The sequence below is a fragment of the Balaenoptera musculus genome, chromosome 16, assembly GCF_009873245.2.
Source record: "Balaenoptera musculus isolate JJ_BM4_2016_0621 chromosome 16, mBalMus1.pri.v3, whole genome shotgun sequence".
NCBI lineage: Eukaryota > Metazoa > Chordata > Mammalia > Artiodactyla > Balaenopteridae > Balaenoptera > Balaenoptera musculus.
The window spans coordinates 40,241,274-40,268,436 of record NC_045800.1 but is presented as its reverse complement, the minus strand read 5'-3'; the positions used below and the strand labels follow the sequence as shown (position 1 = coordinate 40,268,436).

Below are 27,163 nucleotides of genomic sequence, written 5' to 3'. Positions count from 1 at the left end.
AAGAATCAGTAGGTCCTATAAATAAGACACTGAATTTACAAGGAGACTCAGAATCTCCTGGCTTTGTTTATCTTCATGGGTTTTTCACTAACCGGTGGTTTTGTACCATAGGACTTTCATGATAAGGCAAATCAGTTTAGAGATTTACTACTGGCAGGCTGAGACAGAATGGTTGGCAATAACCTAATTATGAACACTCTGTGCTTAGTTCCAACAATCCTGGTTGGAACATTCAAGACAACTCGATTGGTCTTTAAAGGGAGACAGTTGTTTTATCAAAGGTCCTATCTAGACAAGACCTTCCATCTCTTTCATTCTCTAATACGTTTATGATTTTGTAGGTTTGAGACCACAGCTTTTACATTATGTATTCTCTCATGAGGGTTTCTGTAGCTCCTAGATTCAATAAGAACATTCAACATTGTGGTGGTTGAGCTGTGCTGTGACCAGCATATATACATTTTCTCTAGGACATGAGGTTACTTATGTATCTTGTTTTTTTCCTTTCTAGTTTTATTTAGATATAATTGACATAGAACACTGCATGTAGGTTTAAGGTCTATAGCATAATAACTTGACTTACATATATTGTGAAATGATTACTGCAATAAATTTAGTTAACATCCATCATTTCATATAAACACAAAATTTTCTTTTTCCATGTGATCAGAAATTTTAGAATTTACTCTCTGCTTTCTCAATGGATTAGCAATACTATTATATTGAACTTGCCTTATAGGGTCATTTTAGATGGGGGTTACTGTCATCTGGGAAGAAAGTAGAAATTAATAAGGCTACTACGGGATAACTAAAGGGAAAAGCCATCTCATTGCCAGGGACACACACTATATTCTTAGACAGTGTTCCTTAAGAATACTTCTTGTCAGTCATTTATATATGTCTTCTTTAAGCCAGTATAAGAAAAAAGACTGTCTCACTATGAGATGAAAGTTTGTTCTTGAATTAAAGAAGGGCAGTGTGTCAGCACCTTATCAGTTTTCTATTTAAGTTTGATTTCAAGTCCAAAAGGATATGGTCTCTCTGGATTTAAACTCCTGCTCCTTAAATGAGGTGTTAATTTTGATTGAAAAATCATTTTTTGGCCATTGAATAAAAGCCTGTGAAAAACTGCCTTGTTTTAGTATTTAGTATTATGTGTTTTCTTCCTAAGTTTGCTTTAGTGTTTTTTGTTTTTTGGTTTTTTTTGGTTTACCAGTTTCTCATTACAGATTAGCGATACGAGAAAGAGAGAAATGGAGACCGAGTGAGACAGAGAGAGAGAGAGAGAGAGAGAGAGAGAGAGAGAGAGAGAGAGAGAGAGAGAGAGAGAGAGAGAGAGAGACCATAGTTTTTTCTTCCCTAAACTATTTGTGCTTTCATAGTTTCTTTAACCATCAGGTCCTTATAATACTTTAGATGGGACCAAGCTTTCCATTCAGAGAAGTCACTTCTTTGATATTATCATAGCAATAATTCTTACTAGAAGCACAAAAGTACTAGTCATCCAAATGGAATGAAACAGAATCTGAGGTATAAGAGGCTAGTTGAGGTTCAAGCCACATGAGTGAAGAACTTTGCTTCTTCTCCTTCAATTAGGCACATCTGATTTCCCTTCTGGTCATGACTGCTATAAATATACTTGATACAATTTTTCTTTGCACTAAATTACAATAGATTATAATACACATTGAATATGAAGTAAAATCAAAAACATAAATGAGGCATCTAGAACTAAAAAATCTCACTTATGAAAAAAAATTAGAAAGAGAAAGAGAGAGAGCTAGGTTAACATGCACATCAATATACTTGAACTTCACTTTTTGTTTTGGTTTCTAACTCTGAGGTCTTAGGGCATACATATCCACAAAGGAAACCTACACGAGGAAACAGACTGAAATGTAAGCAATTTGGATACAGAAAATCATCTGCACCATCAGAGTGAAAGTCTGGAATGAGCAACTTACATTGCAGCACTTCTGTCCTTGGGGATAAGTAAGAATTTACTAAACCTACTGTAGATGGCTCAACCATTGACCTGACATGAACAGGACTCTGGAAGGATTTCATAAATATCATGATTCTATAATCTTTCTACACATTATGTTTTGAAATTCTAGCACTTTAAAGTATTCAAAAGGCACTAAATAAATATCTGTGGACTAATTTCAATTTCTAGTGATGAAGAAAGGTAAAAGACAGGCCAGAGAAGAGATATTCACACATAGGAAAGGAAAGGATCATTCCCTGAATAATCAGAGTTGAACAGATAATTTGTCTCAAGTTTATTAAGCTTAATTCTAGCCATGTATAATGCATTTTTACTCTATTATTACTATGATACATGAGCACCTCAATTAGCCTAAACAATGAATGGCCATGTCTGTAGTTACTTAGAGACAGGCAAATGACAAGTACTATTATCACTGTCAGACGTGTGGGCACTTATCATAAGATTTTTGTCTTTGTTATGTTTTAATATTAAGTTTGGGAGGTTTTTTTTAAAAAATAAATAAATTCATTCATTCATTCATTTATTTTTGGTTGCGTTGGGTCTTCATTGCTGCTTGCGGGCTTTCTCTAGTTGCGGCAAGTGGGGGCTACTCTTCGTTGCGGTGTACAGGCTTCTCAATGTGGTGGCTTCTCTTGTTGTGGAGCATGGGCTCTAGGTGCACGGGCTTCAGTAGTTGTGGCACGTGGGCTCAGTAGTTGTGGCTCCTGGGCTTTAGAGCACAGGCTCAGTAGTTGTGGCGCATGGGCTTGGCTGCTCCGCGGCATGTGGGATCTTCCCGGACCAGGGCTTGAACCCGTGTCCCCTGCATTGGCAGGTGGATTCTTAACCACTGCGCCACCAGGGAAGTCCCTTGGGAGAGTTTTTGATATAACACAATGGTTCTCAACTGGGGGCAATTTTATTCCAGGGGATATTTGGCAATGTCTGGAGACATTTTTGGTTCTAGGGAGGTTTTGAAACTAGGGAGGTTCTGCTGGCATCTAGAGGGTAGAGGAACACTGCTAAACATCCTATAATGCACAAGGCAGCCCACACAACCAAGCATTATTCAGCCTAAAATGTAAGTAGTGCCAAAGTTGGAAGCCCTGGAGTCAACTATGTCCATGTGTATACAAAACACTCTACATTTAAAGGGACAATTTTGACTTCCACTTTTTAAAAAAATCTCTACCAGATGTAAATTGCAAGCTAAAAATAGGCTAATCCTAGGTTGCAATATTTAAGTAATCCATGTTGTCACTAGATTAGGATAGAATTAGAATAAAGACACAAAGCTACTTTACCGAATAGTTTTCCCCAGCAGGTGTCAACTGAAATAGAAGTGATTATGAAAAATTTTTGAAGCAAGACTTATAAGAATATCCTACTGATGTTAGAATGACAGCCTTTTTCCAGGCATACTTGAGAATATCAGGTCCTGGCTCTACCACTGATTGGCTTGGAGATCTTGGATAAGTTATTTAACTCTATGCTTCCATTACCTCACTACAGATTTGGTATAATAATAACTTATTTAATAGGTTTTGATATTAGGCAATGCATGTGGCCAGACAAAAAATATATAGGTTAAAAACAGTTCTTGAGGAAATTCTCTCTCCTTTTTCTTTTTAAAAGAAAAAATACTTTGATAGGCAGTTTTAAGGAAGGAGAGGCAGGGTCCAAGGTCTTGGTTCATAAAATTTAGGAGTGGGAAGGAGGAGAGTGATAAATAAGCAGGGGCAAGGAAAAGAAAAAGATGAGCAGCAAGCTGGAGATTTCAGCGAAATGCGCCTGCAGGAAAGCCTCATGTTGAGGAGGCTAGAAGACTTTTAGTACAAGGGATCTCTAATGTACAATATTCAGTTAGTTGTTGCCAGAATTAATGTCCTACATTTCTCTCCAAATTAACCTGCTTCACACAAATTTCCTGTGTGAAGGGCTTGGAGGAAGATAAAAGCTTGAGGAAAGATCCATTGCTTGGATACATCAATAAACAGAGAGGCAAGGAAATGAAGAATGAGTGATAATGCGAAGTTGGAAAGTAGGAAATCTTGGAGTAACTATGTAAATTACGTAATTATAAAAAACTAAGGACTCAGGAATTGGCAGATATTTTAGGGGAGGACACCAGTCTTTTCATAGGATGTCAAATGGGTGCTTAATCCAATTTCACCTAAGACTAGAAAGGTTAGAAAAGAATCCACTGTGAATAAGATGATGTTGCTTCAATCAGAGATTACGTCTCCTTTATCCAAGTTCGCTTAACAGTTTTGTAATGGCTCTTATGAGGCAGAAGAAGGAAGAGTTTTGAAATCAGAAGGTCTAAGCTAATATTCTGGTTCTCACTGCTCTTGAAATGTCAGACATTTAGGCACTCAGTTTCTCCATCAGTGCGATGGGAATAATAGCTACCTGCTTCACAGGATTAATACGTGAAACTTATGTGAAAGAGTTTGGTGTATGATGAAGCTTTCTACACATGTTAGTATACACTAAACTAATTGAAGGGCCAATCATGTAATCCTGCAGCGTTTGGTTGTAAATAGGAGGAGATTAGTAAATTCTCATGAGTGAATACATGGGAATGTTAGTGAAAACGACCCACTGCTGTGATCACAAGTGTGGGAAAGCTTGAAGATTTCACTTAAATTATATTGCCTATGTAGTCCAGAAGGAGAAAAAACAGTACAGGTGACCCTTGAGCAACTCGAGTTTGAAATGCATGGGTCCACTTAGATGCCGATATTTTTTAATAGTAAATACTACAGTACTATTGAAACTGAGCAGGACCCTGTGGGGCTCCTGGGCACGGAAGCCTTTCCATGTCCCCCATTTCTTGTTTGTAGGGAACAGACTCCAGCCTCCATAACCTTCCCTGAGTCCAAAAGGGAGATTCAAACAGTTGCTAATAAGGGAAGGCAGTGGATGCAGAGACAAGGGAAGAGCAGCCAAGAAACAATAGTGCAGCCTTGGGGCAGAGTCCTGGTTCCACCTCAAGGGATACACATAACAATATCTTTGAGCTCTTTACAGAAATAAATCCCCCAACAAATGGAGTTACATTCTTCATTCCAGAGACGTCCACCTGAGGCCAGATTAAAGGAACCAGAGAAGCTCATCTAGAGATTACCTGAGACCAGATTAAAGGAGTGCAGGCCCTGCACACACCCTAATCTGATCACCAGCCCCGTCCTTGAACCATTGCTATAAAACTCCTTAAGAAATCCTCCCGGGTTGGGACACACAGTTTTCAAGGGAAGGAGACCACTGTGTCCCCCTTTGCCTGGCAAAGCAATAAAGCTATCCTTTTCTACTTCACCCAAAACTCTGTCTCTGAGATTTGACTGGCACCGGCACACAGAGGCCAAGTTTTCGGTATCGCTATACAGTCTGTGGTTGGTTGAATCCACAGATACGGGAGGGACAACTATAAATTTTACTTGGATTAACTTGTGCTTGTTCAAGGGTCAATTGTAATTTAAAATGTCAACCTCCCACTCTACTTAGTAAAAGTATTTCTGCACTGTAACTTATTTTACCCAGCAGTACATTTCTGACAATGCGAATTTTTATTTCATAGCTTAGATTACACTTGATGTGACATTTGTATTTCTTTCCCCTTTAAAGTAGTTAGGATTCTCCAGAGCATATAGCAAGCACTTATCTACCTTCACATTTTTTAAAAAGCAGACAGAAAACAAAACAGAAGCAAAAACAAAGGATAACCACACATCCTGCAAAATACTCTGAACAGCTATAAAAAGATTAAAAAGAACGCTTTTGAACTTACTCTCAAAAGCAGTTGTTCAAATGGCCTGGAACAGGGTGGGAATGAGAAGAGTTGGTTTGAAAGTTATTCCCCACACAAAGAAGATGAACTTTGTCCTCATGTGCCACTGAGAACAACATAAGGTGGATCCAGTATAATATTTTAACAAGTTAAACTGAGGGTGGAAGAAAACTACCAAACACTCCTCTACTTGGCAGTCAGGGAAAATGGCAGATTAAAGTCATACAGAAAGAGCGCTTCATCAGTTGATAAATGGATAAACAAAATGTGGAATTCTGTTGAGCCATAATAAGGAATGAAGTATTGATTCAGGCTACAATATGAATCACCCTTGAAAACGTGCTAAGTGAAAGAAACAAGTCACAAGGACCACACATTATTGAAGCCAAGCAGGACCCTGTGGGGTCCTCCTAGGTACAAAAGCCCCTTCATGTTCCCCACTTCTTGTCTGTAGAAAAAGGCTTTAGTCTCCTAGACCTTCCCTTAGTTCCAAAGATCAAACTCAAGCAGTTAATAATTAGGAAAGTGAGGGTATACAGAAACAAAGGAAAAGCAGTCAAACAAGAAAAGTAATGATAGCTTAAATGACAGTTCAGCAACTAAACAGAGTCCTAGTTCCTCCTCAAGGGATATACATAACAATCTGATGCATAACTTTGAGTTGTCCCAAAGAAACTAAGACATCCACGCATGCAGAGGATGCTAACCATGAGCACACAGAACCCAGACTAGCTGGAACCGGAAGGGTGATGATTAAGATTCCCAAAACATCACTCTGTTACCTCACCACCAACCAATCAGAAGAAAGCCATGCACCCTGCAGCCCTCACCCCAAATGTTGCTATCAGGGAGCTTGGGTCTTTTGAGCATTAGCTGCCCATTCTCCTTGCTTCGTGTCCTGCAGTAAATGCTGTACTTTCCCTCACCACAACCTGGTGTCTGTAGATTGGCTTTGCTGTGCAGTAGGCAAGTGGACCCAAGTCCAGTTCCATTTATATGCAATGTCCAGAATAGGCAAATTTATGGGAACAGAAAGTAGATGACTAGTTGCCTAGGGCTGGGAGAGATATAGGATTGGAGTATGATGGCATAGGGGTACAGCATTTCTTTTACAATAATGAAAATGTTCTAAATTTGACTGTGGTGATGGATGTACACATTCTGAGTATACTAAAAGCCACTGAATTATATCTTAAGTTAGTAAACTGTACGGAATATAAATTATAAAAGAACAAGGACTTAGCACAGGCACATAATAATTGCTCAATTATAAGACTGGGCATTAATGCCATTCATAGTATCATATTATCCTTTAGGAGAATGTTTAAGAATGAGATGATTTGGCCTCTCAATCTTTTTCAAATAGCCTTCCTCCTACTTCCTTTAGGACACTCACACCAACATTTCTCATCATGCATTACCTCATTTTCCTTCCCAAATTACCATCAATCCCTTCCCAACTTCACTGTATGACTAACGACACCAAAATCATCATTCAGTCATGTGACCAATGACTACAAATACTTCTTACTGTAAGCACACTTAATCCACTGAATTATATTTATTTCTTAACTAAAAGTCTTTCTTAAGTTTTTGTTCACAAGTGACATATAGCTCCTTTTCTGGATTCTCTGCCACCAAACTAAACAGCAAAGATTTTAGAATCATTTTCCTTGATTACTGTTCTGATAAAATATCCCTCTGCTCAGAAATTCACAGTAGTTTTTGTGGAGTTAAAAATCAAATTCCTAGCGCTGTATATCCAGTCTTCCCACAAACTGGGATCTTTCCTAAATAAACCTGACACTGAATCTTCATCTCTGTCAACCTCTTATTCAAACTTCATGGTCTAGCTCAAAGGTTCTTAACCTAATAGAATTCAGGATGGGCGGGGGGGATGTCTGTGAATATGGAGATTTTATATATATATATATATATTCTTTATTTTTACTAACCCCTGATTAAAATGTAGCATTTCCATAGTAACAAACCATATTAGCTTCACAGTACTTGTGACATTGTCATCAATAAAAATTACATTTTATTATATGACAGTTATTGCAGAAATCTTAAAAATTGTTTTTGCTTTTCACTCTTTCAAACACATGGCAGTTAATAGATACATTGTTAGATATTATTTAATGTGTTAAAAAATACTCCCATATTAATGAATCACAAAGTTTTATTATTTGTTATTTTTTATATACTTTGTTTCCTTGGTAATTTAGGGTAGCCAATTTTATGCACTTTAGAATATTTTGAAATGAGGTCCCTAGATATCAGACTTCTGCAGAGGTACATAGTACAGAAAAAGATTATTCAATTAGCCAAAGGTTCTTAATCTTCTAGATTCCTCATAGAATCTTACTATGGTATTAATAACTATCACTGATGGCCCAGAATTTGCATGAGAAAGAAAAGACAAAGTAGATTAAAAGACAAAACAAAACAAACAAACACTATCCTTGCTGGCTGGAGTACTTATTAAAGTCTAATATTATGGATTCCATCTCACTGTTTGTCAACTACAGTCAACTGACGCCCTGGACATCTGGTGTACCTCTCACCTTAGAGAGTTATTTTATTAATATATCTTTGGACATAGTTAGGAAAGGGGGAGTGTTGGCTCTACCAGCACAAATCCAATAAGATAAAGGAAAGCATACTAGACATACTGCTTAAATGGAGACCATAGAAATAGAGTCTTTATCTTGGATATTAGAAAAACACTTTTGTCTCAACACATTTTTGTTAATCACCCTTCTATTCTATTACTGAGGAACTTTTATAAAGAAACCCAAAAGGTTTAAAATATTTAAAAGGATGTGAAGTTCTACCTAATCTTGAGCAGCAATTAAAGAAGCTAATTCACATAAAAAATATTATTCCTAATGACTTAGCACTGTCCATGAATAATTTGTCCCTATCTACAAATGTCCTAAATAATTTATGTTCTGAATTCAAATACCCCTAAATGATATTAGTGTCCATATTTCAGGTTTCCTAGATTTTAGTTCATCCATTGACTCACATGAAGAACAGACAAGGAGTTTTCATTTGAGCAACTAGTTTCCTTTCCTTTTATAAACTCTCTCTCACACATCCACACCCCAGAGAAGTAAATAAAAGGAATTTGCACTCTGCCTCAAGACAGGGTAATGATTACCAACAGATCCAAAGGAAAAGTTGTTGTGTTTTATGTTGTGAAGATTCTGAAATAGATGTTAACTGATGCTGTACTACTGGCCAATAGACAGTTTTTACATAAAAATTGGGATATAAGAATATACCCAAATAATATTATAAGAAAACTCTGGTATCTAATCTATTAGGACTCAGAATACAAATATAATATAGAAAACTTTTGGCACAGTATGATTTTAAATTATGCTTGAACACTAAGAAAACACTCTGCCTTGTATATCACTGCAGCTTCACAAGGAAAAATAATGTTAAAGTTCACTAGCCTTGGGCCTTTATTTTTAATGCTCGCCTAACAAGCTTTGAAGTCCATGGTCTCTATTGGGAAAGTATAAAGTCATGAAAGATGGCATGGGGGCCTGTTGACATCTCCAAGATTATAAAGTAAGAATAAAATTAAAGCTTTTCAGTGAGACCAAAAGAAAGAGCTTACATAAGTTGTTCACATTTCCCACATATTTTATTCATTACAAAGTATAGCAAAAATTAGAAGACTTTTCCTGTGCTAATACCACCCTGTAGAAATGAGAACACACTAAAGGCATAGGGCTATTTAACCCCTTCTTGGGCAGTATGCAAAGTTTGACCAGAACTGAAATTTAGTTGCTACAACAAGCAGGCTTTTGATGAGTGGAAAGCTTAAACAAGTCTTGGGAAATATTTTCCCAAATAAAAATCAATGTATTATAGCTATTTACATTAGAGAAGGTAGTTTAAAATCCACTAATAAGGATTTCTAGTTTCCAAAAAAAATCTTTGGTATATATCAGCCAGAGATATAAGCTTTTAATACACGAAGAAGATAATGGCATAGAGACAGATCTGAGTTGTTTTTGTTGTTGTTCACTTGCTATGAAAAAGTATTACAAGCTGGCACTCAATAAATCTATTTGATAAATGAATAAGGATCAGCTTTTCCAGCTCTATAGGTAGAAAATGCAGTCAACATAAGAATGAACTTGGTTGAATTTTGGAAGCAAGTAATACTCTCCCCTTTATGTGGGTTACCATAACAGTATCAAAACGAATTAAAAGCAGAGACAGATGAAAAGCCCCCAGAGATAATCCATACTTGTAGTGAGATACATTTAGAGGCACAGACCACAGAACAAACAAAAATCTCTACTGGAAGGGAAAACGTAAATGTCAACTTGTTGAAAGATTCCATGCTTTCCATAGGCAAGAAACATTTTCTAGTCCCTCTCTGTGCCCAGTATAAATATGTGATACCCTCAAAGACATTAGATCCAGAGTTGAACAATGATTACCTATCCAAATTAACAAGGAGCCAGCTAAAATCTTAAGTTTTGTGGTTATGTGCCAGAAGAGAAATGGAGCTATGGACTGAGTTATAACTTTGTTAGACAAAAATTCAAGCCTTATGTATTATATCTATTTATGGGGTATACAGGATATGAATGTTTTATTAGAGAAAGTATAGGTAAAGAAAGAAAAAGTTGGAGAAAAGTTGCAGACAGAGAAAAATGGAAATGATGATGGATCAGTGAATTGTGAAATAAAAGGAGAGAGATAAGGTTAAGAAAATGGGATGCAGAATAGCAAAGAGTTAACATATCAAAAATAACAGTTCAGTATTTGATTACCTGGAGTTTTGTGTTGGCCATTAGCAGAACTCTTTTTATATAGCTCCTGAGAACTGATCAGAACTGAACCTACAGGGATTCTAGGTCTTACTGATAGTTCTTCATGGAATTCCTTATGTGCAGATCCCAAATGGCTTAGTTCTGTTGGTCAAATGAATATTCACAGTCATTGAGAGAGTGACAGGAGTGGGGTGGGAGTGATAGTTACTATCAGGTGCCCATTTCCTTATCTGCTCTCTAAATCCTAAAGTTGTATTCTCATTTGGCTTCAAAACCTTACCTGAACTAATGTGAGGCTATTTATAGTCTTTATTTGACCTAAATGTACACTTATACATTTTGCTGCAGAAATGTGAATGTGTTTGATTATAGGTGCTGCCTCCCTCCCCAATTGGGGGTACTATATAATATATACTACATGTACAATATTACTTTTCTAAACTATGAAAAATTATGAATTCTGAAATATCTGGCCCTAAGGATTCTGAAAAAGGACTTGCAGACAGGTAATACTTTACTCTGGACAAAGCTTCTCCCTTTATTGTGAGTGGGTCCTTGTGTAACAGTCATGTAGGGAAAATGTTTGCATTTCAAATGAAAAACTACTGCTGACAGCAGGTATGTTAGGAACGCACATACATAGAAATGTATTTCTTATTCTCTTTGATTTTACGATAAGTTTGTCAAGATGGACCTAATAAAATGCCTATGGTGAAGGGGTCATCCTTTCCAAAGTGTAAGGCCCAAATGGAGAAAATATGTCAGGCCAAAACTAAATAAAAGAGCAAACCCTGGAATGAAGATCAAATCTAATGGAAGAGGACAGTTGTTTTCTTTTAAAATTCAAGGTGGCAAATTTCCTTTACATAATTTGATTCACGGGAAAGATGTAAACTTATATTCTTAAACCTTAAGACAGTTTGTAGAAACCTTAAAGTGTTTTGTGGAAACTAATGCATTTTAGAAGTTGAAAAAAAAAAGTTATGAAATTATTCCAAAAATATTTGGAACAGAAGATAATAAAAGTCCATGTACAGAGAGATAGCCAAGACCTAAGTAGTAAAGAAAGAGACCAAGAATTCCTAGGTGAGGAAAGCCAGAGTAATGAAGAAGCAACTTTATTCCAAGCTTCCTAAGAATGAGGGAAATTAAACAAATGTTACTTCTCTCTAATTTTTTGTATGTAGGAGTAGGAGGAACAATTCTGGAAAAAAAAAATACTGGCTTTGGGTGGTAAGAAAAAAAAAAAAAATCAGCATGAGCGTCACTGCACAGCAAACTGTCACCTTCTATAGCAGATTTACCAGACAGAACTACTAAACATATGAATATTCTATTATAAATTACTAAATATTCACTTTTATTGAACGACCTAAATGAGAAAAAATTGCAGACTGCTACTCAGTTGTAAGAAAATCCAGGACACAAATCAATGAACATTTACCACTGGACTCTACTTCTTAAGGGCAGGGGCAATCTTTTCAAATGTATATCCTAATTTCAAGTGTCCAGCACAAAAATGATAGATAAGCATTTGCTGAATGAATGTTTGGGCAGGGTTTCAGGGTTAATGTGAAGATTTTTTTCTTTAGAGAGATGAGCAATTTTTTTTTTTTCAAGTGAGTGTTTTAGTGTTGAAGAAGAGCTACAATTCTATTTTTAACTGTCTTATTCAGTTAGCATGGCAGACAGTTGTAGACAGTGGAGAATTATGTGTCCAGCCACACAAAACATTGTAAGACCTATGAGTCTTCCCCTAACATAATGCTATAAAATGTCCTTTTGCTAAAAATACTGGAATCAAGTAATTATATACTTTTGAATTTTAATGAATAGGCCATCTGTTCATTCAAATTGAAAAAATGAAATTTTTCTACAAATTAACTACTTGATGAGATGTCTCCTGTGACTAAATCCGCTGCACTGTTTTTTGTTAGGTTCAACCTAAAGGTGACACATAACATATTATACCAAGTTTTATAAACCAGAGTATGTAAAAAACAAGTTTTTCCTGATCATATAATCATCACAGTTACCTGCTCCTTTGACAGGCTGTATTTATAATTATCAAAGGCTAATTTTTATAACCATAATTTCCACAAACACGCTATTAAAATGAATCACTGGGAAGAAAAATATGTCCATTTTCATCTGTGATGATTATGACAAAGTTTGAATTGCAAACATTCTGATTTATGGATTATCCCCATAATGATGAACAAAAATTGTTTTCAATCTCCTTTTCCTCTTTTCCAAGAACATTGTGTTTTCTTTGCGTTGTGCTCTCCAATATGGTAGCCATTTGCCACCTGGGCAACTTAAATATAAGTACAAATAAATAAAATTTAAATGTTATTTCCTCAGTTGCACTAGCCACATAGCAAATGCTACATGTTGTGACCACATGGAACAGTGCAGAATATTTCCGTCCTTTCAGAAGGTTCTAGTGGACATCACTGCAACATCCTTCTTGCTCTGTTAAAAACAATACAACAGGTCCAAAAGGGAGTTGCTTATGCTAAGCCTTGTGTCACCAAACTGAGACTTCACTTACAGTTTCAGCTCTCACCGACATGGAATCTTAACCAGGCAGTCAAGAATCACCTGATCAGCTCGAGTTAGGTGATCTGCCTGATAGAGCCCTGCTACTCCCTAATGAAAAGTAACCTTGCAATAACCAACCTGCTTTTTTTGCCTAGTATAACTTCTTTGCTCCAGCTTCTGTCTGGCTATAAAAGTCTTTCATTGTGTACAGCTCCTTGGAGCTCCTTTCTATCTGCTAGATGGGATGCTGTCCGATACAAATCAATTTTTGCTCAAGTAAACTCTTAAAATTTTTAATATGCCTCAGTTTATCTTTGAGGATCTCTTACCATCATCCCTCTAAAGAATCATTCCTTCTTTCAGCAATGAAGACCAACTTTTCACTTAAACTCTCAGCCAGGTCCATTTTTTTTTTAACCATTCCCAAGACATGCTGCCCCCATCCCCCAACTTAGTTCCTCAAAATATGGCACCATTCTACAACTAGTTGATTTATCTAATATCTCTTTTAGTTTTTTAAGTCTTTAGGAAGAAAAAAGACAAGTTGCGTATAGTTGTGTGAAACAAAAACGAAATTGGTGGCACTTAATAAATAATGCATAACAGCACCATGGCGTTGGCAGAAAATATATTTCAATCATAGCAGCTAAAGCTTTTAGTCTCATTAAAATTGAAAATAATATTACAATCCGAAATTACATCTAAGTTATTGAATTAGTATCCCTTATATTACAGTTACAGAAAATATTCAAGATGCTGCCTTTTAGAAATGAGCTTCCTTTGCCTAATTATCCACAGATAAAGGCAGGTTCCTTATATACTATGACTGAATTGAACCAGGATTGAAAAATCTCATTTGAACTTATTTAGTAGCAGTTTGAAATGTGTATACCCCTAGCCATGTGGGAATTCACCTACAAGATGGAACTGGTTACTTAACACATAATTCAATTATTTTCTCCAAGTCTCATCTTTGCCTTTGTCTGTGCCTCCCATTTCACTCTATTCCGCCTGCTTCCAATGCACATAAACACCCGAGTCTGCCTAAGTCAAGATGATAAGGTTTAATTTTTTGTCCTTGGCTTTTCTTTCCAGAGCACTCCATGCTAAGTCCCTCACTATTTCCCACACTTCACTCATTTCAAGGAAATTTCTCATATTAGGTATTTCTAGTTGACACAATAAGCAACTGGTATAATTATTAAAATCCACCCTCCCATTTCCATCATCACGCATTTCTTCCTGAACTCCTTTTCTCCGCCTCTTGTCTTGATTCTTTATATACGAAAGTATCCATTCCACCCCACCACCAAGGAAACTTTGTCTTTTCTTAAGAATAGTTTTTTTCTAGCAGTTAATGAGCACACAAAGTCTGTTTTCAGATCAAGTTGGAGTCACTTCTTTGCAAGAGGCGGATATAGTTTTATTAATTTATAAAAGATGGATTGCTTTATTGCTTTAGCTAGACTTTGAAATATACAATAGTTGCTAAGTGTTCTTCTGTAGGTACACTACATATAAATGTTTTAAGTACTGAAGCTTATTTCCGAATTTGATCCAGGTCAGGATCTCTAGAGGGTGGGGTACTGACTTCCGCAGTTCTTAACACTCCCCAGATTATTGTCATGTGCTGACAGGCTTGGGCTTCAGGACCACTGCAACCCATACAATATGTGATAAAAGAAAGTAACACCATAAATGAGCCAACAAAGCCCACCTTTGGTGGGTGGGGGTGGAGACAGAAGGGAGGGCTTCTATTTTGAAGGAAAAAAAACAAGTTAACATCGTGGAAACTATATGTATCAGAGGACCACGACAGAGTCGTGGGAGCTCTTAGAGTTGGTATGTTCTCCCTAGAGAAAAAAGCAACAGGAAAAATTCTGAGACAATAAAAATTAAAATTTATGGAATTATTAGCAAATATCTTCAGTGAATAATGTTCTTTTAAAAAATAAAGACATTAAGTCAGGGATTGGTAAACATTTTTTCTGTAAAGGATCAGAATGTAAATATTTTAGGCTTTGCAGGGCTTATGGTCCTGTTGCAGCTACTGAACGATGCCACTGTAGCATGAAAGCAGCCATAGATGGCACGTAAATATATGAGCATGGCTGTGTTCTAATAAAACTTTATTTGCAAAAAAAGCCAGAGGGTTGGATTTGATCTTCTGACTGTCCTCTGCCAACTCCATCATTAAAGGATGTGGTAAGACATTTCTTTAAAACTATTATGATGGATTGTATTTTCCAAAGATCCCCTAACAATATCTCCCATCTCATAAGCTCTTCTGAAATGTGCCTTTACCATTTCCCCTATCAAGAGGTGGTTTCTATTTTGCAACCTTTTAAAACCTGGTCAGGCCCTGTAACTGCTTTGGCCAATAGAATACGATGGAGATAATGCTGGTCTGGCATCTTCTGCTTCGCATCTCTTGGAATGCCCCCCAGGCAGCCCAGCCGCCATGCTGTGAGATACTCAAGCTGCACAGAGGGCCAAAGTGTAGGCACTTCATTTGAACTCCAGCCTATGGTCAGCACTGATTGCCAATCATATGATTGAATTATCTCAAATATTCAGCTTGGCCAAGTATCCAGATAGCAGCTGGGGACAGAGGTATCTGACTTCAATCACGTGAGGGATTCCCCACAAGAAACACCTACTGAACCCAGGTCACCCACAGAACGGCGAGAAATTGTTTTCAACCACTCAATGGTTTGGCATGCTACAGTATAAGTAGAACAACTTTTTGGTCATTGTTCAGGGACTGACGCTGCTTTTTCTGCTAATGTAAATGCTTTTAGTTGGATAGAAGTATATTAATACACAAAGGCAGACACTTTTCCATTCCGGCCAATTAAAGGAATGTACTTCTTCTAAAATTCATGGGTAAGCCTCACTTATTTTAAGCCACATGTCTAGGTCACCTATAAGTACAATGGCTATATTAAGTAAATCCATTTAAAAAGTATCCTAAGATTAAAAGTTCTTCTCTACTCATGTTAATCATCACAGATAAATGTAGTCATGTGTCTTGTGCAGGGAAAGGGATGTCCTGAAGGACTGCCTATGTTGTAGCCGGATCTTCAGCTGTTACAAATAAGGAAGAGCGGTGGGGTGGAGTCACTACATATTACTGTAGCACTGTGATTCTGAGAAAGAATTGCTATCAGAAATCGGCTATGTGATCAAATTTGGTTACTCATAACTCATTTTTCTTTAAAACAATCAGGGCCAATTCTTAAAAAAAAATTTAACTTAGTACTAAAAGTATGCAGTGTTTCCAAATTGACACAGCACATTTTAAGGGTTGTTTCGAAACCTGAAACTTCCAGCACAAGGCTTAATTTAGAGTGGATTCTCACATTTTGAATGGTTGATTAGCTCACTGCCCACTCACACAATAATAATAATACTGAACAAGCAAATTTGAGTATATCAGTATAAGACTTTTGGAAAAAATAATGAAAAGAGCACTTCAAGTTTTACTCAAGAATTCAAGTTTTAACTAAGAATAACTTGGGATAACTTCAACTGGAAAGATTATTAAAGTGAGAAAACTAAATTCTAATGTGCTTCTATGAATTCAGTAAAGAGAAAGATGCTGCAATCTGAAAGAAATAGCCTAGAGGCAAGAATCAGGATTCTGAATAATAAAGTTAAAAAGTAGAGAATACAGGAGACAAAATTATAAACCTTGGGTTAAACGGGATGAGAATGGGGAAATAGGACTCAGGAGAGCAATTTCCTTAGAGGCATCAAATATTAGAGTTGAAATATACATTCAAGGTCATAATGTCCAACCCTTTATTTTACAAATCAGAAAAACTAGGTCCCAGGAATCTCAACAATGTGGTAAAAGGAAAACAAAATTTCTGCTACAGCAGAATCAGAACTAGAACTCAGTTCTCCTGTCTAGACTTCTTTTGGGGTTCCTGCCACTCCAGCGGTGCTGTTTTAAAAGTATGAGGACCAATGCATGGAAGGGCAGAGCCATTCCTAGTCACCTCTCCACTGCAGAGTAAGTACACACCTTATCACTAGAGCAGCCAGTGCAGAATAAGACCAATACACTGGGGGGGCTTCCCTGGTGGCGCAGTGGTTGAGAATCTGCCTGCCAAGGCAGGGGACATGGGTTCGAGCCCTGGTCTGGGAAGATCCCACATGCTGCGGAGCAACTAGGCCTGTGAGCCACAATTACTGAGCCTGCGCGTCTGGAGCCTCTGCTCCGCAACAAGAGAGGCCGCGATAGTGAGAGGCCCACGCACCGCGATGAAGAGTGGCCCTTGCTTGCTGCAACTAGAGAAAGCCCTCACACAGAAACGAAGACCCAACACAGCCATAAATAAATAAATAAAAAATAAAAAAATAAAAAATAAGACAAACACACTGGGCTTTATGCGAGGTAAATAATATCAATAGAATTTTGACACAACTATCATATAAAAAGTACAAGTAAAAATAAAGTTACACATTTTTGAAGAGAAAGGAAACTGACAAATAAAAGTCCTAGATAAGCCAGTTATGATATTCACTTATTTCATACTTTACTTTCTCATTCACAAATTCACAATACATCAGGGAGAGCAAGAGCTAAACTGACTAAATATAAAATTGAGATGGTCTAGATAGGAATAGAAGGTTAGCTCTTAGGCCTTCAGCGTTTAGTTGCTATTTTTTCTCAATAAACTGCCCGCAATAGACAGCATCCACAGCAGTACAGAACACAAAAATGAGATAGCTCTTGCAGAGGCTGAGATGTAGAAAGGATCCAGGGACTTAAGGAGCTAGTTACCAAGAAGAATTTTCTCTGGGAACCAGTGTTGCTTTGCAGTGGTCCCACATTCCTCTCTCTCTTAAACTCTAAATAATTTTAATATTTCAACGCCACATTTATTATACCCATTCTTTTCCTAACTTTATAGGCTTTAATTATATCCTTTCTCCAGTTCCATTTACTTGAGATAGACCTATGAAAATCATTTCCCTGCAATTTTCACCTTCTTGACTGTTTTCCTTGCCCTTCTGTAACTTCCTTAGGTGTTCTTTACCTTTCCCAGAGAAGTGTCTTTAGAAAGATGCTATAAGCAGAGAAATGCTATAGCATTTTACCAGAGTGGAAGCATTAGATCCACAAATACAATGATTTGACCTTTTGGCTTAGAGCAACACTTTAGGTCAATGTTATTATGACTTAATTTACAATGATCACAAACTCTGGCTCCAGTATTGAAATCGGCTGCTGTGTATATATAATAATTGAGTGTGGATAAATCTTCCTTGAACTGCCTTGTTTTATGCATGCTAATATTGAAGCAGTTCGGATACAGTATCCTTTCATGCATTTTCTTGAGATCGCCCTTTATTTTCCCCCTAACCTTAAATATTTCCCAAGACAGAAGAATTGTGATATTTGCTTTACATTCTGTCATCTGAAAAAAATACTCTTGTTTAAAAAAATCTTGAAGATATCATCACCTATATTTTACCCTGAGAAATACATATTTTGTACGGAATTTTACTTAAAAAAAAAATCAAGCTATGCTAATACTATTTGGAGTAAGATGCAGCATGAAAGACTGAATGGAACATCGTACTTGGTGTCAAAAGAACTTTTTTTCCTGGCTGAGTAAGCAAGAAGATGACTGTACAAGTTCTCTTTCACTTTCCATGTCCTCAGCATTCATCTGCAAAGTGATCCTGGAGAGTTTCAAGCTCAGTCCAGCTCTATGATTACATGATTCTTTAATGTTTACTTAAATAGAAAGCAAAATGGCTTATAGAAGTTAAAGGTACTTTTCAGTATTTTATTTTTAAAGATACAGACTTGAACTCTCCAAGTTCAACAAAAGCCTTACTATAAAAATTTCTGAGACCTAAGCTAGCATTTTTTTCATCTTAGAGACCTACTTCCCACTATTCAACCTGAGTCTCTTTATGTGCCACTTGCAGATAAACACAAGTGTTTCTTAGAGCCCACTGGTCCAGAATGGCTCCTGGATTCTTCATATTACAGCTTGGAAATCTCAGAATGTCCTGCCCTTGAGAGTCTCAAAGAAGCTGCTAGTGGATATTTACATCTGTATGGCTAAATTTTAGTCTGTGCTTTGCTGTGGAAGATTTACATGTCTAGAATATTAATAAAGCTACTTCTATACTTCTCGACTGTATCTGGAGACAAAAGGTAAAAGCTTTACCTTTTAAGTAGAACACCAAGCTGAGGTCTGTAGGTGGGACAGAAGTTCTCCAGTTTGGAGTAAAGAACTGTGATGATAAAATGGCACTATCACCAAGGCAGAGGTGGAGATGCTAGAGGTGGGAGAGGAACTAACACTCGTGCTGTATTGGTCTAGAAGTGGTGAGAAGTAATGGTTGGAACTTAGAGAGGCAGATTTTAAGAGAAAGAAGTACTTCTTAACATCTTTTTAATCTCATTCTCTCTGAATACAATTAAAGCACACAAATTAGGAATAATTACCCAAATCTGATGAAGAGACTGAGGCATAGTGCAGTCACAGCTATCACATGACTACATACTTACAGGCCATGGGTATCAGGGCAGGAACCATCCTCCTTATCTCCCAGCTCCTAGCATATGGCCCTACTACGCCAAGAGGTAAAAGAAGTCCTGTGAGGGGAGCAAAAGCTTCTCTGAAATTACACATCTGACTACAAATGCTGATTTCCATATCTAATATGTTTCAGAATTCAGATCTGAAGCTGCCGATTTGAGTAGTTTCTCATTTTTGAGAAAATAAATCCCAATTAGTTGTTGGTTCCAGGTGGTTTTTAGCTTTTTTGATTAATCAGATTTCCCCATTACTGAAATCTGGATATTTCCCTAGAGAAAAGAATCAAGTCCCCTATTTAATCTGTGAAACTGTTCATTTATAATTTACAATTTGAAGTTGCACATGTACAATAAATCTAGCAATTGTAACAACGTAAGCCTTCAGAATTCCAAATGCAAGGCAGATGCAAGGCAGCTATTGAAGGGCATAGCTTTCATTAGCCAAATTTGAATGAGATAAGGAATAAATATTAGCTATAACGATAAATATTACCCCAACACAATCTCAGCCAGGTGGTCAAGGTCAACATCATCAGTGGTGAGTCATGCTGACTTAAATGAATCCTTGATATGATGAAAGTGATACTTTATTTCTGTGGTCTTCCTTCAAAAAAGGTAACCCCAGTCTAATAATGAGAAAAGCAGACAAATACCAACTGAGGAACATTCAAGAAAATATCAGATCATTACTGTGAAGCTCATTAAAAACAAAAAAAGCCTGAGAAACTGTCACAGCCAAGAGGAGCCTAAGGAGAGATGATTACTGAATGTAAAGTGTTATCTTCAATGGGATCCTGAAGCAGAAAAGGAACATTAGGTAAAAACTAACAAAATATGAATACAGAACGCTCTCTAGTTACTGAAAATGTATCAATATTGGTTTGTTCATTGTAGCAAATTACTATATTAATGTGAGATATTTATAATGGGGAAACTGGGTGCAGGGTACATGGGAACTCTCTGCGATCTTTAAAATTTTTTGTAAAGTGAAAACTCGTCTTAAAGTTTAAAAAACAGTATGACTCGCAACCAGTGCTTTTCAAAGATGAATGGTCATACTAATCACCTGAGGATCTTGTTAAATGAAGACTCTGATTATGGTAGGTTTAAGGCAGAGCCCGGGAGCCTGTATTTCTAATAAGCCCCAGGTAAGGTCAATGTTGGTCCAAGCACCAATTTAAGTAGCAAGGTTCTTAATCTAGTGCAGGGCTTCCCAGTCTCTGTATGATTAACATTTTGGCTGGATAATTCTGTTGTGGGGACTATTCTCTACATTACAGACTATTTACCAGCATCTCTGCTCTCTATCCACTAGATGACAATAGTCTCCCTTTCTCCCAGTTATAACAACCAAAAAATGTCACCAGGCACTGCTAAATGTTTCTTGTGGGGAAGGGAGTCACCTCCATTTGGGAGCCACTAATTTAGAGCATTCATTAAAATGTGCCTTTTAGGGGGCTACTTAGAGGGGAAAAAATCTTTATTTATAATAGTTGGATGCTTAGTATGTTCCAGGCTTCCAGAAAATATAACTACAATTATTTTACTAAGTTTAGTTGCTAGGAATCATCAACTCACTATCACTGTAAAACATGGTTTAAAAAAAAAAATGGTTCTGAAGAACCTAAGGGAAGGACAGGAATAAAGATGCAGACATAGAGAATGGACTTGAGGACATGGGGAGGGGGAAGGGTAAGCTGGGACAAAGTGAGAGAGTGGCACGGACATATATCCACTACCAAATGTAAAATAGATAGCTAGTGGGAAGCAGCCGCATAGCACAGGGAGATTAGCTCCGTGCTTTGTGACCACCTAGAGGGGTGGGATAGGGAGGGTGGGAGGGAGACGCAAGAGGGAGGAGATACGGTGATATATGTATATGTATAGCTGATTCACTTTGTTATAAAGCAGAAACTAACACACCACCGTAAAGCAATTATACTCCAGTAAAGATGTTAAATAAAAAAATAGAAAAATAAAATGTATGGTTTTTGTCTTCCAGGAATTCACCATTAAGCAAAAGTTGTGTGATATAAGTCAACATAGGAAGATAGAGAGCTATAAAAATATCAGCCAGTGAAGTAAGCATTTATAATCAAAGGTGAATGTAAGATTGGATGCCACAAATATATTTGTACAGCACTGGACAATTTATAGAATGTTTGTACATCTGTCATTATCTCATTTGAGCCTGCTAAGTACCCTTGGGAAGACACATTATCCTAGATCAGGAAACAGGCTCACAGCAGTTACTTGTTCAGTATCACTAGAAATTTAAAGTAGAACAAACATCAGATCCAAGTATTCCAAATTCTAAGCCTCCACAATACCATTAATGCATCTCATAGGAAAAATTCTCCTAGTTAGGCTTTGAGCGGAAAGCTAAGACAGTAGCGGAAAGCTACTGTCTACCAGACAGTAGAAGGGACAGAATTCTGGCAGTCAGCTTGGCTAACAAAGATACCAGAAGACAGAACGTGAATAACACAGCAATTGATAGGCAGAGAGAGAGAGAGAGATGAAAGACAGTTATAGTACAATGTCAAGAGCACAGACCTGCAGTAACAAGGCTTACCTTCTAATTCCATTTCTGGTAACTCTGATTCAGGCATCCTCTGGCAAATCAGTTCACTATTCTGAACACTACATTCTTTACTCTTGTAATGCGGATAAGAGAATTTAGCTTACAAGTCTCTAGTGATGATTGGATGGCTTATGCATAGGCAAGTTGCGTGTGCAGGCAAGGAAGCTTGCACATATTACTTAATCCACCTAAGCACGGTCTCAAGTTGAGACTCTACCAAGCCATACTAAGCATGTCTGCTGGTTCTGAGGCTCACACCCAGAACGTGACAGTGGTATCAGATCCAACTATGAAGACTGATTTGAGATTAACGTGCCCTCAGTTCCCCTGTTCCTTCTAAGAATTCATTAGGAGCCGTTTTTTTCAGTGTGACCAGCAAAGTTAGTCAACTTGAAATGTCTTGCTTAAGATCAACGGATGCTAGTCGCACCCTCTCCCAAGGCACCTCAGGAAGAAAAAGGGATCAATGAGCTGCAGTTAATTTTGCTCATCCAGCACTTATCTTTTGAAGCTTGCTGATCTGGCAAGGGACTGCAGCATTAGTAGGCAGAAAACAGAATACAAAAGTTCAAGTGGGGGAATTGTACAGATGGTTCTTATATACTTTAAACACAGATGCACATGCAAACCCCAAACACAAAATCCTTCCTTTTGCTCTTATGCTTGTCACTTCAAAGATCGGACATTGATCAACGGCAGCGGTAGCTGATAATTACTTTGCAGCTGCCCATATATCATGGACTGGGGTAGAAAACAACTTACAGACCCTCTCAATCTTCCAAACACCCTGCAAAGGAGTTAGTGTCTTTGTTTTACAGATGACCGAAGACTAGAGAGGTAACGGACTCGTTGGAAGTCAGAGCAAGCAAACCGGTTTAAACCTTATTACATTTTAGCACCTCTTCAGTTTCCTCCAGGAGCCAGTCATCACATTTAAAGGTTCTCTCTGTACTATTAACCAGGATCCTAAGAAGAACAACTTTAGAAAGTAGCTTAGGAACATGAATGGCATCTGCACAACATACCTGGGACCAAGCAGAGAGACAGCAAACTCAAGCACCCAAATGAGACGGGAGAGCCGCCTTTATAGTGCTCAACACTTAATCCACAAAAGCACAGATGACACAACAGTGAAATCACCTGTTGGCTTTTCGGGACTTCCCAGCATACCTCACGCTCCTTGAGTTTAACCCGCTCATTACACCATCCCCACCCCCCCAGCACAGTTGCTGATATGGTAAGTCATGGCAGACACATAAAGAACAGAGCAAGCATAAACACAATTTCCAGTGCACTCCGAACCAAGAAGCGGAGAAAGTCCAAACAAGAGAGACCAAGCATACTAAATAAAAAGAACATAAATGCACATAACCTCAATGGATGAGACTGGGAAAGAACACAAGCAAGAGCCAGGCCAATAACATCCTCAGTGCTTTGCTTTCCTATTACAGTCGGTGAAGCCCTGGAATGAACAGATGTTACTCATTCTACCCTTATAGGCCAAGGGTCCCCACCTGTACTCAGGCCCTATGGAGGCTCAGGAAATGCAAATGAGGGCCAATATTTTCCTTAAAGCCAGGAAACGCTACTAATGGAGATCTGTCAACTATAAAACACATACACACACGTAATGCCATCACAAACCAAAAAAGTTTATAGATTTCTCATGTCAAAGCGACCAACTAGTGTGCAATTAAGTAGAAGTTGAGCTATACACAGTGCATTTCCTACCAAACTCCTCCAGGGCCATTGCAACGAAAACACCTACAATTCCTGCCTTTTAAAAATACAATGATAGTCCAAATCATCCAGACACCTAACTGGGGAAAAAAGAGAAGGCATTTTTTAAAACAGTGACTAAAATGTTCTTCCCTACACACAAATTAAAAGTCATAAAATTTCATGCTGAAACATCTTGCAACTGACTGCTTGCTTTGTTATGCCTAACTTCAGTTTTATTACATGTAAGGCAGTAAGAGATTAAGATACAAATAGTTCAGCAACCATCCAGTCAGCACATACATGGATACGATATAACTGAACATCCCATAATTCCTAAAAATGAGACAAGAGGAATGAAAACACCATATGTGTTAATCTTACGTTTTAAACAGCTGATCGTCCTCAAGCCTGTTAAGCATTTTTTCTGTATGGAGATATTTCCACCTAAGTGCTAAATTTCAGTCTCATAAAAGAAAACCTACAGGCTAAAAATTGCCTTTCTGTCTCAGCAGGTGTTTCAATCGCTACTGAAATTTATAGCTACTGCTATATTCATTTAAAATGCATGTTTTGGCCAAGTGATCCCTAACCTGGAACAATTTCCACTCTCTCCTGACTGGCAGCTGATACCTTCATCAATGCCAGAAAAATGCCATTTTCTTAAGAGGTGCAGTTTGCCACCTTTCAATTGCTACTTTGCCTTTTGACTTTGCTGTGGGCATGATGAACTGGCAGATACAAAGACTGATGGCAGCAGCCTGGCCTGGACAGCAGAGAGATTAAAAGGTTGCTTGTAGTCTGTGATATGGATTTGAAGGCACACTGCCCTGAGGTTAAGTCACCCAAAAACCACACTCTGCCATGGCCATGCCTTTCAGCAGCCAGACACCAGCTGCAAAACTTGCTGGCTTTGTTTAAAGAGGTATACCTGCTCTAAGAATGACAGCTGTAATGCACTGGGGAAAACATTCTGGTCTTGGTGTCAGAAAACCTGGGTTTGAGTTACAACTTTGTTAGGGACTAGTTGTGGAACCTAGGAAAATCCTCCAAATTCCAATTCAGTTTCCTTACTTATACAGTAAGAGTTTTAATACCTGCCTCAAGTGTGTGATGATGCAGAGAAATGATGCATGAGGCTTCCAACTGGTAAAGCAATACACAGACTAAATATCATTCATCCCATTAGGATATCTGAGAAGATGTCCGTGTTATCCTGCTAGGTATCGTGACTGAATATTCTATCTCGAAATATATAGTATTTAGATATTGTTATCTTTAAAAACTGTTTTATTCATGTACCCCACACAATTGTCACCAGGACTGAGGCCTCCTTCACATTGTCCTCAGGGAATACACACTATTCTTACCATCCAATCTCATGGTGGGACCTGTAGGTCACTAAAGGGTCCCCATTTCTTTTGGCTGGTATTTTACCATGAGAAAGTCAATCCTTCAGGTTGAAGCATTATTTAAAAGCCAAATCCCTGGCAGGGGAATGCTATGATTTTCATCATTCATCTTCCCTTACATGTGGTTTTATTTCTCAGATTCTCATATTGAATGCCAGCCATGTATTGGACTTTCCATATGCAATCTTTAATCATTACAACCAAATCCTTTTATAAAGGACAATCCCGAGGCTCCAAGAGGGTACTGAAAATGCTCAAGCTAGTAAATGGGGCAACCAGGATTCAAACCATCGTTCATCTGATTTCAAAGCTCACATTCTTTTCTTCTCTATAAAGGAGTCTCATTTCTTCACCTTCTTAATAAGTTTAACCAGGCTACTCAATTATAGTATCCATTCTCCTTTCTTTTACCCCTCCCTAATCACTTCAATCATTTCATTTTCTTTGTAGCTCTTTTTCAGAAAACATTCATCAAGACTCTACTATGTGCAAGGTTCTCTTATCTGATAACGTCCCGAGATCCACTTGACCATTTTTACTTGTAGAGAATGTCCATACTATAAGGAAGATATACTTATCATTTTCATCATGCCTCAAAGTCTGTCCTAAGAAGCTATACATACTATTTTCTGAGGTGATAGTTATTCTATGTTTCCAGACCTAGAAGGAGTAGTGATGTTATCAGCCAGATATTTGTACATCTTTTGATAAGTATCATGAAAGAGGCTTAGATAAATGACATAGTGGAGAGGAAAGGTGTTAGAAATAGGAGGGGTGGACTCAGCAGATGTGATGAAACAAGGCTAAGAAACAGAACCAACCTGTATGCTTGCTGGGTATGGCTCTCATCTTAAGTGACAGTTATTATCTTCAACTTAGAGTGTTAGAAATATACATACATGTAAAACTATAAGCAGACATCCTAAGGTAGTTGAGCCCTGTCTGCAATAGACTTTTTTGGGAAACCATTTTCCAGTGGCTTGTACCGCTTGGGTGCTCTGTTGCATTTCTCAGTATCAGAAAGTATTCTTTGAAATTCATTAGAAATTCACAAGGCACATTTTATTCATCTGTTTAAACATCTGTTGGACAATGCTGCTCAACTTGAATTTTGTGTTTTAACTCCAGAAGCTTTCCCTTCTAAATCTCTTAAGTTGTGTTTTTTCATGTCTTAGTTTTACAAAACACGAAAAAGGATAATGTATATCCTTATCTGAAAATAAAGCATTAGAAATAATAACATCATCTGAAATCTTAAAATATTTATGGCCATTTAAATTAATTACTTTATTAAAATGAGTTGCATGTGTAAGGTGTACATAAGCAAATAAGAAGGAGATTAATACATTTCAGTATCACATTATTCTGGGCAATCAAAAATTACTTATCAGTTAAAAACACTTTTAATAAGTATATAAAGGCTAATAATAAGGATCTGAATTCTTACCCTTGTAAAAATCAAACCTTGACTACAGCACATTCCATTACTGATTATGCATTACATTATAATCAAGATGTCACCCTTCTTGGTACATATATTCAAGCTCTAGTAAATCCACAATTGGCAAAAAGTGTTTTACCTAATTTTGCTGCCAAAGTACCAGTAATGCATGCTGTAAGTACTAGTAGTATATGCTGTAAGAGTGAAAGAGTACATGTTGTGCAAATGGTTATATTTTTCCATGTTTGTTTAAAAACATGTGGGCAGGCTTTTATCTTGTTTTGGTTCATTCTGAGAAAAGAGAATCAAC

General features: G+C 37.4%; 1 protein-coding gene across 3 annotated transcripts in view; it reads right to left on the bottom strand.

The window, feature by feature from the left end:
* The window catches only part of PRKG1 (protein kinase cGMP-dependent 1), a 1,248,399-nt gene that overhangs the window by 792,985 nt on the left and 428,251 nt on the right, over nt 1-27,163 (bottom strand). The window contains exon 1 of one of the 3 annotated variants that reach the window (XM_036828091.1): nt 5,781-5,801. The exons of the other annotated variants lie outside the window; for them this stretch is intronic. The gene's annotated coding sequence lies outside the window, so the exon portion shown is untranslated. Of the gene's footprint in view, nt 1-5,780; nt 5,802-27,163 lie in introns of those variants that run through there. 3 annotated transcript variants of the gene reach the window in all.